The sequence below is a fragment of the Sapajus apella genome, unplaced genomic scaffold (genome assembly GCF_009761245.1).
Source record: "Sapajus apella isolate SASKATOON/1434 unplaced genomic scaffold, GSC_monkey_1.0 scaffold4, whole genome shotgun sequence".
NCBI classification, from domain to species: domain Eukaryota; kingdom Metazoa; phylum Chordata; class Mammalia; order Primates; family Cebidae; genus Sapajus; species Sapajus apella.
Window position 1 is genome coordinate 7355109 of NW_022436944.1, and position 15652 is coordinate 7370760.

The window sequence follows — 15652 nt, forward strand, 5'->3', positions numbered from 1 at the left end:
CCATCAAAAACGTATATGTGCCATATTTTCCCTGTCCAGTCTATCATCGATGGGCATTTGGGTTGGTTCCAGGTCTTTGCTATTGTAAACAGTGCTGCAATGAACATTCGTGTGCATGTGTCCTTATAGTAGAAAGATTTATAATCCTTTGGATATACACCCAGTAATGGGATTGCTGGGTCAAATGAAATTTCTATTTCTAGATCCTTGAGGAATCGCCACACTGTCTTCCACAATGGTTGAACTAATTTACACTCCCACCAACAGTGTAAAAGTGTTCCTATTTCTCCACATCCTCTCTAGCATCTGTTGTCTCCAGATTTTTTAATGATCACCATTCTGACTGGTGTGAGATGGTATCTCAATGTAGTTTTGATTTGCATTTCTCTAATGACTAGTGATGATGAGAATTTTTTCATGTTTGTGGGCCTCATGTATGTCTTCTTTTGTAAAGTGTCTGTTCATATCCTTTGCCCACTTTTGAATGGGCTTGTTTTTTTCTTGTAAATCTGTTTTAGTTCTTTGTAGATTTTGGATATCAATCCTTTGTCAGATGGGTAGATTGCAAAAATTTTTTCCCATTCTGTGGGTTGCCGATTCACTCTAATGATTGTTTCTTTTGCTGTGCAGAAGCTGTGGAGTTTATTTTTTTTAATTTTATTGATCAAGTCTCCTTTTTCGTTTTTGTTTTCACTTTTATACTTTCCAACTTCATTATTTTCTGCTGTTATTTTTATCAGTTAACATAATTCTTTTGCATTTTTTTCTAAGTCTCTTTGTACATTGTTTTGTGATAAATACATTTAGTGTATAATTTCATAGATTGTTTGGCTTTTCTGTACTCTTTCAATTTTGTTATGTAGGGTTTTTGTTTTTCTTCTGTTTCTAAAGAGTTTGTAATTTTCCCATTCGTGCTTTTTAATACAGATTCAAATCATCTTTAAATTTCCAATGGTATTAATCAGGAGAAATTTTTGTTGTTAATTTTATGCTTATTGTATTTTGATGGGTGATGTAGTCTGCATGAGTTCTGCTTTTTAAAATGCATTGACCTAAGCCTGGGCAACAAAATGAGACCCCATCTCTACAAGGAATTTAAAAACTAGCTAGGTGTGGTGGCATGTGTCTGTAGTCTCACCTACACAGGAGGCTGAGGCAGGAGGATCACTTGAGCCTAGGAGGCTGAGACTGCAGTGAGCTGTGACTATGCCTCTGCACTCCAACCTGGGCAACAGAGTGAGACCCTGTCTCAAAAAGAAAAAAAAAAAAAAAAGTGCTGACCTATAGTTTGTGATCTAGTTAAGTTTTGAGAATATTCTATGGTTTTATGGAAAACATGGAGTATCTGTTCTCCATTTGGGTATACATAAAGGTATATCCAAATAACACCTTAATATATAAAGGTATCCATAAGATATACAAAAAGTTATAAATAAAAGTATTCCTGTGTGTGGTTATAATAGGTGTATGTTATTTAAGGTCTTTTTTTTAAAATTAAATTAAGACTATTTTTAATGGTCTGAATACCTCTGCCAGCTGTATCTGTTTTCCCCAAACTCCAGTTGGAGTAGTTACAAGGTCTTATATCCATTTCATAAACCTTTGTCAAGAAGATCTATTTCTATACTTCCACAAATGTGCAATCACAGCGTGGACAGTGGAGTGTCGCAACCAAGTGGGAAAAATAGATAATGAAAAATAAGATTTAGAAACTAGTGTAAATAGTATTGGCCTCACCACAAAGGGGCTTGGTGGACCCAGCCAAGTCGCTTCTTAGGATTTCTATTTCCTCATATACGTGCCCTGAGTGGTTATATCTACCCTGCCAACATTGCAAGGCGTGTCGGGAGAAGCCAAGAGATAAGGAAAGGTGACCAACATAAAGTGATAAAGAAAAAAAAAAAAAAAACCACTAGCAGTGGTTGCTGCTATTTAGACACGGGAGCAAAAGGAAATGATAACTATGTAAAATGTCTAACACGGGCTCCATGTAGTTGCTCTGTTTCAATTGGTTCCCTTCCCTGCCCCCATCTAACTTTAGCTTCCTCTGGGGACATTCTCCCTCCTGCATGAAGACACCACCGCCCAATAACGTGAGCCTCCCTCTTCGTAGCCCTGGCAGTGTGGAACCCGCTGAAAGCGCGTTGTGAGGATGAGCAGAGACCTGCCAGCAGCTAAAATTTCGCGCTTCAGCACAATCAGCCCTGGCAGAGCATGTGCAGTTTCTCCTCCTTCGGTAGTGGGGGCTGATGGGCAGATGCTGCCCACATGCTCATTCATCAGAAGAGGCTTTCGCTCCCGGACTCCCCTGGGCCTCGAGCAGAAAGCGTCTCTGCCACGGAGATACAGAGCGCGGAGCCTTCAGGGTCCTCCGCCGCTCTCAGCAAGCCCTGCTCTCGATGGAGAGGCCATCTCTGGTGATGGATGTGGGCTCCCAGGGAAGGTGCTCACGCCGGTCCCGCGCCCTCGGGGGAAGAGATCCGAGAGCAGAGCGTCAGCGCAGGGCACGCCAGGCCCGGGGGCCGCGGGAGCAGGCGCCGCGCGTCTCTGCACCACCGCGCCGCCTCCCAGCCCTCTTTCCCCAGTTCGCCCTCCTGCCGCAGTCCGGGCCCAGATTAATTCTCTGCACTTGTCAGTGGGCACACACAAGTTCTCCGGGCACGATCCTTCCATCCGTTTCCCCGGAGGGAGTCCACCTTTTTAACGATTAACCTCCCAGCTACCGCGGGCAAGGTGGCAGGATGCGAGTGGGGCGGGGAGGGGCGCTTCGCACATTCAGAGGCACCAGAATTAGCTGCCGGTGCTCAAATGGCTTGCTTTCTTCGGTTTTTGACAAACCTGGGTGGGATGCTTTCTTGGCCGCCTGCCGCCCGGCCTGAGCCCCGGGCTCACTTCGCAGCCTGACGCCGAGTTTGAAACCGCAGTCCTGCTCTGCTGACACCCGGGCTTCTCGCCCCCTTGCCGAAGTCTGCGGCCCGAGGGATGCAGGGCGCGGGCTTTCCCTGCTCGCTTTAACGCGGCTTGGGCTAAAGCCCCAGAGCTCCCACCTTCGCAGCTCCTGTTCCTCGGCCCGCCCCTCTACCTCCGCCAAAGGACGTGCCCCTTCAGTAGTGTCGGGGATCCCAGCTCCAGCGCGGGGGAGGGCGCCTCCCTATCCCCTCCTCCCCGTCCCCGCCTCGGCTCGGGGTTTTACTGCAGCAGCCGGAGGTGACAGCGACGCCTCAGCTGCCTCTGTTGCTCTCGCAGCCCCGGCTTCCCCTGCATTGGGAAAGCGCCCCCTCCCGAGAGGCTGGTCCCAAGAGAAGTGCGAACGAGCTGCAGAAAACCAAATTTTTAAACGTAGAAGTCGTTGAGCTGCATTCCTCTGAGGACCAGTCTGATCGCCCAGGACTGAGAGTGGCAGCGTCTGAGAAGTTGGGACCATAGAGCAAGGGGGGAGGGGAGCGCTGCAGTGGGCATTCTCTTTTGGAAGGAGTCGCTGGGAGCAGCGCGGTTGGACACAAGTTTGCGTAGGAGTGTTTTCCTTTTGTCAATAATTAATCAAGGGAATCAGCCTGGTAGAATTGGAGTTTTAGCAATAGTCCAGAGGGCGGGGCCGAACACCTAACTCGGGGAGGCTCCCAGGCGCCCGGCGCAGTGGGAAGCTCGCAGCAGCTGGGGAGGAGCCAAAGCCTCGGCGCTCACCTAAGCCGCAGGGAGATACACCCAACCGGGAGGTAAGCATCTTCCAAAATACCTACTTGAACTGTAAAGTAGCTTTAGTAGGATAGTATTCCTTTCTCTATAGGGGAAAAAATTAATAGTGAGCTTTAATGCAATTTATCAGTTTACTATTTAACTGCATTACAATTTTCAAAATTGGTGGGTTTTTCCATTTACCTTTCATTATGTGGGAAACTAAGATGTTTCACTCAACAGAAGCCAGACTTTAACACTGAAACTTTCCAAACCAAAAGAAGAGAAAATTACTTTGCTATTTTCACTATTTATCTTTGTGTAGTCCATTAAGTATTCACGGAAATATCATTGGGAGGTGCTTGGTTTCCTTCTTATTCATCTTTACCTAGTTCCGTGCTCTTATACAACCCCTCTCTGCCCGTAAGTTATTTAAATTGCTGTACTTTAGGCAATAGTATACACAAGTCAACTGCCAAAAAGTGAAGAACTTCTAACAAGGAATATATTTTAACATTCTCTTATACATATTAAGCAGTATGTATTTTCTCAAAGATACTTATGTGATCCTTTATAAGTAACCAAACTTCTTCACCAAAAGACAGCTAGCTAGAGTTAGCTAAATAGTTAACTTGGCCGTAAGGATAGGAAAAGTGGGGAAAATGTATAGAGAGGCATTTTAAATATGAGTGGGACTCCAGATTTGTTTCAACTAAAGTGATATTCAACTGGTTGGCAATTCACATATGAACCCAGTACATGATCAGATAAGGAGCTTGAAGAATTGTTAAATGTAAGAGACCCCAAAGTCCAAATAACTGTATCAGGGGAGTTGGGAAAGTTGTTTTACTAGAAGACTTTGTCGTGCAGTACTTATTTTGAATTAGACAAAAATTAAGAAAAGCATGGTCATTTTTGCTAATGAAATTTTAAAATGTATACATAAAGGTATTGAATTTTAAGAACTTGATTTCCACATCTGAATTATTCCTATGCTGATTAAAACAGGTGTCATTTTGGTGACTATTTCAATGTCTGTGATGGCTTTGTACATAGATAACTAGACCAAAACTAACAAGCTGTAGTATGAAATGCACTGTCATCCTCATTATCCAGATATTTCTTTACAACTATTTAATGACAATAAATTAAAAATTATTTGTCAAACCAAAGCACGGTCATTCTAGAATTTGACTAGATTTGAAATTGAAAGTCAACCAGTCTTCAACTCTCATTGATTTTAATTCACTGTTTGTAAATTTGCAACTACTTTTATAAAAACTGCCCTTTATAATTGTACAGCAATTTTATATCTACTATGCTAATTATGAAGTACAGTTTTACCACTATTTTACCAGCAAGTATAAAAGTAACAAAATATTTATTTAAAAAGATCCAAATGGGACTCACTTCCAGAATGGTGATATAAAGAGCTTTTCGAATCCATTCCTTAAAAACAACAATAACTGGTGAAAAATATAGATAAATAACCATTTAAAGTTCCTGGAAATTGTCCTGAGAACATACAGCATGAGGAAAATATTTATTCAAGACAATCTCTTATATTTCAGTAAGAACTGCAAACAATTGTGGCATTTGAACCACAACACATTTCCCTGCAACCTCCAGTTGAGTGTGAAGGTGTTTCACTATGGATAGGTGGAGCCAGTAACACAGGGCCCCCTCTCAACCTAGATCATACTCTGTAGTATACCCTGAGAGAAGCAGGCTGTCACATTACTCATGATCCCCAGCTTTGTGTTGCAGAGCTCTGTTCTAGATGACAGCAACTGAGAGGTCTGAGGCTCTCTTCCTCCAACCATCCTCCACTCTTAAGGCAGAAAATAAAGAACTCAACAACAAAAAGACAAGCCATTTTCAAATGGGCCAAAAATTTGAATAGATATTTCTCCAAAGAGCATGTACAAACAGCCAATTTACACATGAGAAAGTTTTTGCTAACCATTAGTGGTTAGGGAAATGAAAATCAAATCAAAACCACAGTACAATAGCACTTCACACCAACCAGAATGGCTATCACAAAAAAAGAAAGAAAGAAAAGTCCTAAAAAAAGAAAGAAAAGTCCCATAGAGAATTCGCTTGCAATGCCATATCGTTTTGGACTCATCCACTTTTGGCTAAGATCAAGTGTAAAATTGTATCTTGTTCTTTTCTCTGTTTTATGTTTCTTCAGAGCCCTTAACTTCATTATGAAATTTACTTATTAATATTGTCTGACATCTCAGGAACTTTTGTCTGTTTTATTACTTATCCAGGGCATAGAAGTGGCCTGGTACAGGATAGGTGTGCAATAATTCATTTATCTGTTGAATAAATGAGTTATTAATCCTGATGAAAGCAATATTAAAAAAGTAACTATGATAGAGTTTTTTCCTACATGTATTGATTTTATAAATAACTGGCTGGGCTGGGCATGGTGGCTCACACCTGTAATCCCAGCACTTTGGAAGGCCGAGGTGGGTGGATCACCTGAGGTCAGGAGTTCGAGACCAGCCTGGCCAACATAGTGAAACCCCGTCTCTACTAAAATACAAAAAATATTGAGCCAGGCGTGGTGGTGGACACCTGTAATCCCAGCTACTCGGGAGGCTGAGGCAGGAGAATTGCTTGAACCCGGGAGGTGGACGTTACAGTGAGCTGAGATCATGCCATTGCATTTCAGCCTGGGCAAAAAGAGTGAAACTCTGTCTCAAAATAAATGAATAAATAAAAATAAAATAAATGGCTGGGCATAAAAATTATTTTATATAAATCTTGTAATTAGACAAAATATTACAGTAGGACCTCTGCAAAAGCTTTGATGGTCAAAACTCACATGGATCCCATTTCTATCATCATGATATGCTCCTCAAAAACATATACATGGAAGAATAAGCCTGTGCTGATGAGAATGGAAAATCCTTGAGGTTTCCTGAAGCAGGTAGCCTTGAATCCCTAAAGCTAAGGACATGATTTGTTTCAGTGTACTCATAACTGTCTGGCAGTAAGGCCAGGGGTGCTTGCCACCCCCATGACACAGTGAGGCTCACTAGTTTTATATTTCCATTTCTGGATGAAGCATTATCATTTGATTTCATCTTAGTACAGGATCAGGCAGCTTGTGGGAACTCAAAACATAAAAGATGAATAGAGGAACATATTAATTATTTGGGAGTGTCTCCTGCATTTGAGGTTGTCATAATCATAGCAGATGCTTTCTGACAATGACAGGTTAGTATGCTATGAAGACTTCAGTGGCTGCTCCAGCTTCTCCTCCTCCCAAGACTCTCAGGCTTTTAGGGCCAATCTAGTGTAGGCAAAACTGGGCTAATTTGAGTAGAAGGCAAGTAAACTTTTGGCTGAGATCCAGGTACCTTCCTCTCTCACCTATGTGGGCCTGAACAAACTCAACCACTGGTCTGAGCACTGATAATGAACTAGAGAGGAACAAGTGGCCTCACAGGTTCTGAATGTCAGACAATATTAATAAGTAAATTTCATAATGAAGTTAAAGGCTCTGAAGAAACATAAAACAGAGAAAAGAACAAGGTACAATTTTACACTTGATCTTAGCCAAAAGGCCGAGAAGCGATAAGGTACAATTTTAAATAGTGGGATCGGTCTAGGAAGTAAGATCATGCAAGTAGAAAAATGTAAAATCACATACAAACCTGGCCACTGGCCAACTCACCAAAAAGATTACCAGCTCCCAGTTAACTTCTCTCTTCCCCTGGGAAGCTTTGGTTTCCCTGTGGCATTTGCTTCAACCACCAACATTATTTTGCTGCCTATATTTGCTGCTGTTTCATTAGGGAAAATAATGTAATAGCACAAGGGCATTCATTCCAAGTGAGCATAAAGAAGACATAACCCAACACCTGCTCTTGAGAATTACAACCTATGTAAAATACTGCATTATAATAACAAAAACTCTTGCTCAGGAAAATCATTAGCCTAGGTTTTCAGTTTACTTTTGGCCTCTCCCTCTAGCTTTGTCCTGGATTCTTGTAGTCTTCCAGAAAATTGTGTGGCAAATAATTAAGAACTGGTTCCCCAAAGTTAATACCGTTTGAAGAGTGAAAGCGCTGGGGAGAAGTGAGGTAAGAGAAATTTCCAGGCCATGATGCCCAGGTAAAGGAAGAACAAGTTTTTCAGAAGTCTGGAAAGTGAGCAGAGCATCAAATCCACAGACCAACTGAAAAAAAAAAAAAAACACACAGGGAAAAAGCAACCAGTCTGCACTTTACCAGATTGTCCTAGAATCCCTACTCAGGGAACTTGGTTTAAAAGAGACCTGGGGAGCTCTCTTTCTGGTAAAATATAATGGGTACAGGAGCTTTCTTGGACTAGAGCTTTTAGTAATGGCTTAAAAGAGAGCAGAAGCTGGGCGCGGTGGCTCACGCCTGTACTCCCAACACTTTGGGAAGCCGAGGCGAGTGGATAACGAGGTCAAGACATCGAGATCATCCTAGCCAACATGGTGAAACCCCGTCTCTACTAAAAATGCAAAAATTAGCCGGGCATGGTGGTGCGCACCTGTAATACCAGCTGTTGGTGAGGCTGAAGCAGGAGAATCGCTTGAACCCGGGAGGCTGAGGTTACCGTGAGCTGAGATGGTGACTGGCGACAAAGCGAGACTCTGTCTCAAAAAAAAAAAAAAAGAGCAGAGACTTGAATTCGTAAGTCAAAAGGATACATTCATTTATGTCAAGCTTAGAGGAGAAGTGTTTAAGAATATTCAGAATAAATATAAAGTTAGAAATAACTCAAAGGACCCCTGTCACAATGGAATTATTATGGAGCATTAGAATTCTCATTTATTTATTCAACAAATTTTGATTGAGCAGCTACTATGTGGCAGGCATCTGGGTAACAAGACAGAAGAGGACATTATTCCAAAGCCCTTTCCTTCTGAGGATACATTATATGTCTTCTGCTACAAAATGGCTGAAGAACACGGGCAACTAAGGACAACAACTTTCTGACCTGCCGACCTGACACCTCCAGACTGGATTAGAGTCTCCTATGCCCCTGAGTACCTTACACTTCCCTATCATAGCATAAACCATACTGTGTGTGGATGCTTGCTTAATTGTTCCTTCTCTTCTCTAGAAAGCATCCTGAGGATAGTGACCATGTCTATCTTACTGACAGTTTATATCCCATCCCTCCTACATCCTTGATACTAGATTGAGTGGCCAGCTGGCTGGAAGGAGGGATAAACGATTTGCCAGGTTATGATCAGAACTCCTTATATAGAGAGGCAGCCTGAGAGACTGGTTAAGACTGTGTGCTCTGCATTCACCATGAGACTTCGGGCCAGTTTAAAAATTTCCCAGTACCCCAATTTCCTCATTTTTAAAACAGGTATAGAAATAATGCATCTATTATATTGTTGTTAAGTAAGCTGCATAAAGTAATTCATATAAAGTGCTTATCAAACTTCTGAAACATAAGTTGCTCAATAAATAAAAAAATATATTACCAGTATAGAATGGCAGCTTCCAGGTGACAATTTGCAATTTAAATATTGCATCCCTGCTCTTTCAGCTCCATTATAAGATCAAAGGATGACAATTAGTAATTCCAAGCTAAAGTTATCACTTTGAGTTCAAGATCTACAAAAATATTAAAAAGAGAATTTGGGAATAAATGTAAGTAACGTATTGAACAAGAAAGTTAAAAAAGATTCAAAAAAAGAAAGAAGGTAAAAAAGCTCAATATGTCATGTTCAAAGCAGCTTTTCTGGGGCAATAATACCATACTTACATTCCCCATCAATAGCCAAAAATACCAACCAGTTCGTGTTTATGTTCTAGAACATTGTTTTTGTGCCACATAAAATGTCATGCCCCATAAGAATCAACGAATGTTCACTGATGGAGTAGAAAATAAATAAAACAAAACAAATATATATATATATATATATATATATGGAAGTATCTCATATATATATATATGTATATACATATATATACATCCATATATATATGGATGTATCTTACTTGAAGTTTAGTCTTATCTAAACCTAAGGATATTATATTATCTTTTTGTTTCTTTTGAAAATCTAATTCTTTTCTTCTGTGTATGACCTTTAATCAAAATTAGCATAGTGCCTCCCCATATGGAGTAATCTATTACCACGTAAATGAGATGGAAAGCTAACCTGTGACCAACATATGGAAACAAAGTAAATTTGCTGCTTTCTTCTACTTCTATCAGAGAGAATATGCTTGGCTTTTCCCCTACCAAAGGGATCCTCACAGAAAATTTTAAATGTCACAAAAACATTTTTGTTTTAATTACTCAGAATGGAACCTTTGGTGACTGTGGGATCTCTGAATTGGGAGCCATCACACATGAAGAAAAGCATGTCAATATCCAGGTGATGCTTGGCGCACAGACCCAAGCCCACTGGAAATAGAAGCTGTTCTGATCAACCATTCCAGCAGAACTTTCCCTTAGTCTCAAAATATTTTTATCATTATTACTAGGCTATGACTGCTGTATATCTGTTTAGATAGAGAAATGAAAAAAAAAAAAAAGGTAGTTTAAGTTCAGTACATTTAAACCTGGCACAGGATCTACACAAACATATGCACATATTTTTTACTACCTTGGCTGATAATCAGCAACCTAATGAACAACTGAAGTGCTTAGCACTAGGAGAGTAATAGCACTGAATTCAAGATTTTATGGGTTTTTTTTCAGGTACCATCTATACATCCTCTATCATCTTCCCATAGAATGCACAGGGGTTGAAGTTTTTGTACAGTGCCTAGGACAATGCTAAGCTTATAGTAGTGACCAGTAAATGTTTCTGGTATGAATGGTATAAATCTTGAGATACCTTGGAATTTAGTCTAATGCAATCGTTAGAAAGATGATTAGAAAACTATGTGAAGATATTTAAAAATACCTTTGAGCAAAATTAATTGAAAAAATCAGGATACAGAATGAAATACATAATTTGATTACAACCAAGTGTGACAGAAAAATATGCATAGAAAAAAATTCTAAAATGTTAACAATATACAAAGTTTTATAAAAATGGTAAAATTATGGGTGTCTATATTTTTCATACAATATTTTATAATTGTATTGTGATATTTCAGGGGATATTTTATATCTATAAGAGCAGGTACAGCTTTAACAGTGGTAAAACTATTAGTAAACAAAGAAATTATTTGTGCTTAAAAATCAAAGTCTATTAGCATAGCAGCAATATTTCTCTGACAGAGTTGTCAACAAATTCTTCTAACTTAACTACTATCTTTGTCTGATCTACCCTCATTAATATTGAACTTAATATACAAAAATCAGTATTTGTTACTTAAATAGCAAAGAAAATCTGATTAACTGTACTATTTCTAGAGACTTTTTTAAATGTATTATACTATTGATGGAGAAGCATTATTTGTCATATAACATAGAATCATATCTCTCTAGTGAAGAGTTAAAGAAATGTTTTTCCTAAATAGTTTATATTTGATCTTCTCTAAAATCTTTCAAGTGAAACATAGTGGAACCAACATAATGGAAATAAAATTTAGAAATAAATAAGTAATCTTCTAATCTAGTATTTAGCAACTGTAAACTCTTAAGAACATAATTGACACCTTATTTTAAAATTATAAAATAAATTAATTTGGCTACTTTTGAATTTAGAAACGATATACATACATATTAGTGCGTATATATATATATATAGATAGATAGATAATACAAAGAAATATACATATGTGCATATTGCTATTACTATCATATTGCACAGAGCTGCAACAGAAAAATTCAACAACTTCTTATAAATGTTGCCTAAACTCTACATTTATAATGTAACTACTACTCACTAAATTAGATACTGTGGAAAGTGCTTACTCAATTTTCATGGGCTTTATGAATAATACATGTTAAATAGTCCCAATTCCTCTTATAATCCTTTAAATAAGTATTTCACAGTCTGGTCATGCAGCTTTTTAATTATTTGTCATCATAAACAAGGCAACTGTTTAAGCAATAACAAGCTTTACCTTGATCATTCCCACTCTCACAGTTATCAATTTTGACTACAGATTCTAATTTCTTTTTTATAGAATAAAAAAAGTCAATTCTAATATCTGGGGGGTGGGAAGAATCTAGAACAGTTAATGCTGTGGAGTACAAATTTGATTTTTAGAAGAAAAAGCAAAAAGTAGTTAAGAAACAAAGTGGACAGCTTAAAAATGTGATGTGAACTCCTTACCAAAGGACTGTCATAGAGGAGGTGGGTATCAGTACATTTGTCCCTTAGTTCAATGCATTTGAAGCGAAAGATTCTTATTTACTATTTGGCAGTATGCTTGAGAGAACAGGATCTCGTGTGTTTGATCTTTTTCTAAGAATAGTAAACTGCTTCTCTTTTATTAACTCACCCATTGAGTAATTTTTAAGTAAAATTGATTTAAGTTCACTTTATTGACAGAAAAAAATAGGCATAGAAACATATATAACTGAGCCCAATAGTTCTACAGATACCATGTCTACTCTGTGATAAAGAGCTCAGGCCTTAAAATTTTAATAGGTTGTTTTATTGCCTAAAACTTTGAACAAAGAAAAAAGAAATCACTCAGGTTGGACTAGTTCTGGTGTTGATGGGCAGGAAAATCAGGTTGTAGTTTAGAACAAGAAAAAAGCTGTTCCACAGGTTACCTCTCTTTGGGAGGAAACAAACATCAATGCAAACACAAAACAGATGACTTGGTACCTCTGTGATCTGCTAACTTCCTTCAGGGTGAATTATTTCTCCCAGACTCATGGAAGTTATCCTTTTACCCACTTGTATCATACAACCATAAAGGATGCAATGGAATCACCTAAAAGGAATCTGTTAGATAAGAGGAAACAAAATGCATGTAGAAAATAGAAGGAACAAATAATAATTGTGACAAAAGTTACTATATTTGAGCCCTTACTAAGACCAGTGATTACTAAGGATCTTTCACCAATGTTGTGCTGTTTAATCTCCACAACAATACAGAAATAATTAATAATCTCCATGTCACTGATGACATAACTAACGTTCAAAGAGGTTAAACAATATCCAAATACCATGCAATAGCAAACTCCAGTTTGCCAATTTCAAACTCCACACTTTTTTTAATATGGCAAAAACATTTCTAACAAAGTCAATCATTCTCTAGTGGAATATTTAATTCTACTATAGAAATATTATCTTAAAATTGGTGAGATTTTAGTAATATCTTCCTAAAAACTGCCTCCTGACTCATAGCAACCCTTAGAAGGTGTTGTCTAGTCTCTGCTTAAACAATTTTCTTAATGGAGCTCTCACTACCTCATCATATAACCCATTCTTCTTTAGACAGCTCTTATTGTTTAAAGTGTTTCCTAAGATTCACCTCTGAAAACAATGCAACAGTTCTAAATCTTCTTCTCCACAACAGCCTATAACACCCTTTAATACCTTTTAGATCTTTTGAGACCTCCATGACACATTCCTCCCCACAAATCTCTCAGCATTTCCCAGAGGAAACCTTCCAGGATTTCTCCATCTAGATTTCTATGGATATCCTTAGCTTGCTGGAGTGACCACTTTAACAGCTGGAAGAAGGATGCTAATCAAGGCCGAAAGGCATAATCTTTTTTCTTGTAGGTGACACCATACTTCTATAGCTATGTAAGAATACTGGACTGCTTATTTATTTATTTGCCAATCATATCACAATACTATAGGTTCAAAATGAACTTAAAGTCAATAAAAATTCCTTAGTGTTTTTACCTGCACTCCTTATAAGCCAAATTTTCTCCAGTCTTATTCTTGCCAATTAACTTTTTGTATGAAAGAACAGGACCTATTTATTTCCCCTTTTTACCCTCAGAATCTGTAATCTGCTAAATCTCTTATGCCCCTACCCCATAATATGGGATCACCTGAAAATTTGATCATATGTACTTTCCATAACTTAATTCATACGAACAAAAAAATGCTACAGATAGCCAGGGCCAAATGAAAAACTCTGGGGCTAACTACTGAAGATACACTAACCATCTTTATGATACTTCATAAATTACAAGACATTTTCATAGATATATTCTCATTTAATTCTCACAACTAATCTATGCATACAGTGTCACTGTTCTATATGTGAGGAAAAAGATTGAGAAAGACTGTATGACATGCCTGATGTGACACATCAAATAAATGACACAATAAGATATAAGCCTTAAAGCTTCTGACTATATCCAATGTGATTTTAAAGACAGATTTTTTATAGATAGTGATTAATCTAATCTCTTCACTGTGCCCCCCAATGTTAAGAGAGACTAATAAAGTCAAGAGATATTTTCTACAGACAAAAATCTCACCCAGAAACTGAATTAAAAAACAGATCAAAAGCAGTCTGCTCCAAAAGAAGTGAGGTGGGGTGTTCTTGGCCCCTTTCTTTGTCCCTCCTTGGGCCTCCCCTCAACCCTGGTACCTGTGACACTTTATAGCCCTCAGAGTATAATTGGGGAATCACTAGCCAATGGCATGTCCTCAAACTGAGACATTTTCTAAAAATAGTTTTTCAAATAAGGCTGGCTTGCTCTGCCTTGTTTTTATAATACATTCTAGGCTTTTGTGAGAGATTATCCATCTAGGTGGTTTAATGACCTTTTACATGGGACAGTACACTTTTAAAATTTGAGGATATCTTTTGTTTTGTTTAATTCAAATCTTTATTTTGCAGATGAGGAAATAGCAACCCAGAGAGGAGAAGTAACCCATACAGAATCATTTCATGAAGGAGCAAGGCTGAAGACCCAGACCTAGACTTTATCAGGCAAGTAAATTCTGATTATATCATTGGAGCTTTGCTTTTAGAAATCTCACTCTTTTGATTGTGAGATGGCATCTTTAAAGCAGCCAGCAAACATTTATACACTAGATATAATATTGGCATTTAAGATGTTACAAATAAATAAAATGGGGCAATTAGATTTAGTCATTTGATGTTGAAACAGTGGTCTTAGCTTATGGATACTGCAAACTTCTTTGAAATGTATGCAGAAAAATGTTTATGCAAAATTTGCATGCATTGCAAAGGGTTCACAGGACTCTCTCCCCAAGTCCTTGACCTCCAGGTTAAGAACTCCTAGCCTAAAAGAAGTCAATCCCAGTACAAGTGCCAGTGTTAGAATTGTGTAGCACCAGCTACTGCCTTATTTATGGGTCTGCTGGTTAAAGCCTACTTGTGTTTCAACGTCCTTCATCTTTTATTTAAATGGAGCAGCATCTTATCCTTGAAGACCTTTGGTACAAGAAAGGAATATATGTTTTAATAAGCATTTAATTAACCAGATCAGACAAATTAAGAAAAAATATGGTAAAATGAAAACACTGTTTTACAAAAATATTAACAATTAAAATGAAGATGCTTAGTGTTTATAATAGAACATTCATTTTCTTTCTGGTTCTTTTATTTTTAATAAAGAAATAAAAGGAAACAGAATTACAAAAAACAACAACAACAACAACAAAAAACACCTAGCTATTACTAGCTGCCTGCCCGATTTTATCCAATCTATAGTGAGTGACCTATGGTAAAAGTGACCTATCAGTCAAGGGTAGGGGATGTGCAAAAAGAAGTAGATTTATCTTATGAATGAGTATTTCCTAATCCTCTGCCTTTTGCTACAGTGTTTTAGGAAATTTGTAACTCTGAAATGGTTGGTAATAGTTTTTTCATTTCAAAGTATCTTGGAAAACTTAGTATTACCTTAACATTATTGATAACAAAGTTTGATTTTACTAATTCAAAAATACTTGTTGGATGCGTGGCATTTGTAAAGCACTGTAAGGTACTCAGCAAAGAACAGTTACCATTGAGGTTACTGAAGCCTTTTTGTCTCCTTTATGACAGCCACACCAAAATTGAGTAAACATTCTGAAGAATAACCTCTCTAATACTGGTTTTGAATTTAGTAACCAATAAAAGTT

General features: G+C 38.1%; 1 protein-coding gene, 1 non-coding gene and 1 pseudogene across 3 annotated transcripts in view; 1 reads left to right on the forward strand and 2 right to left on the reverse strand.

Annotated features, from left to right (window-relative positions):
- The first annotated feature begins 2041 nt into the window (after positions 1-2041).
- LOC116539034 lies at positions 2042-14494 on the forward strand (annotated as a pseudogene). Its single transcript, XR_004263898.1, has 2 exons — positions 2042-3716; positions 14403-14494. The product of XR_004263898.1 is annotated as an uncharacterized LOC116539034 (transcript).
- Positions 7083-7268, reverse strand: LOC116545093. The gene has a single exon (XR_004266183.1). It is a non-coding gene; the product is annotated as a U2 spliceosomal RNA (small nuclear RNA).
- NMD3 (NMD3 ribosome export adaptor) overlaps positions 8775-15652 on the reverse strand; it is a 150346-nt gene continuing 143468 nt past the window's right edge. The window contains exon 20 of the transcript XR_004263883.1: positions 8775-9293. The gene's annotated coding sequence lies outside the window, so the exon portion shown is untranslated. The remainder of the gene's footprint in view (positions 9294-15652) is intronic.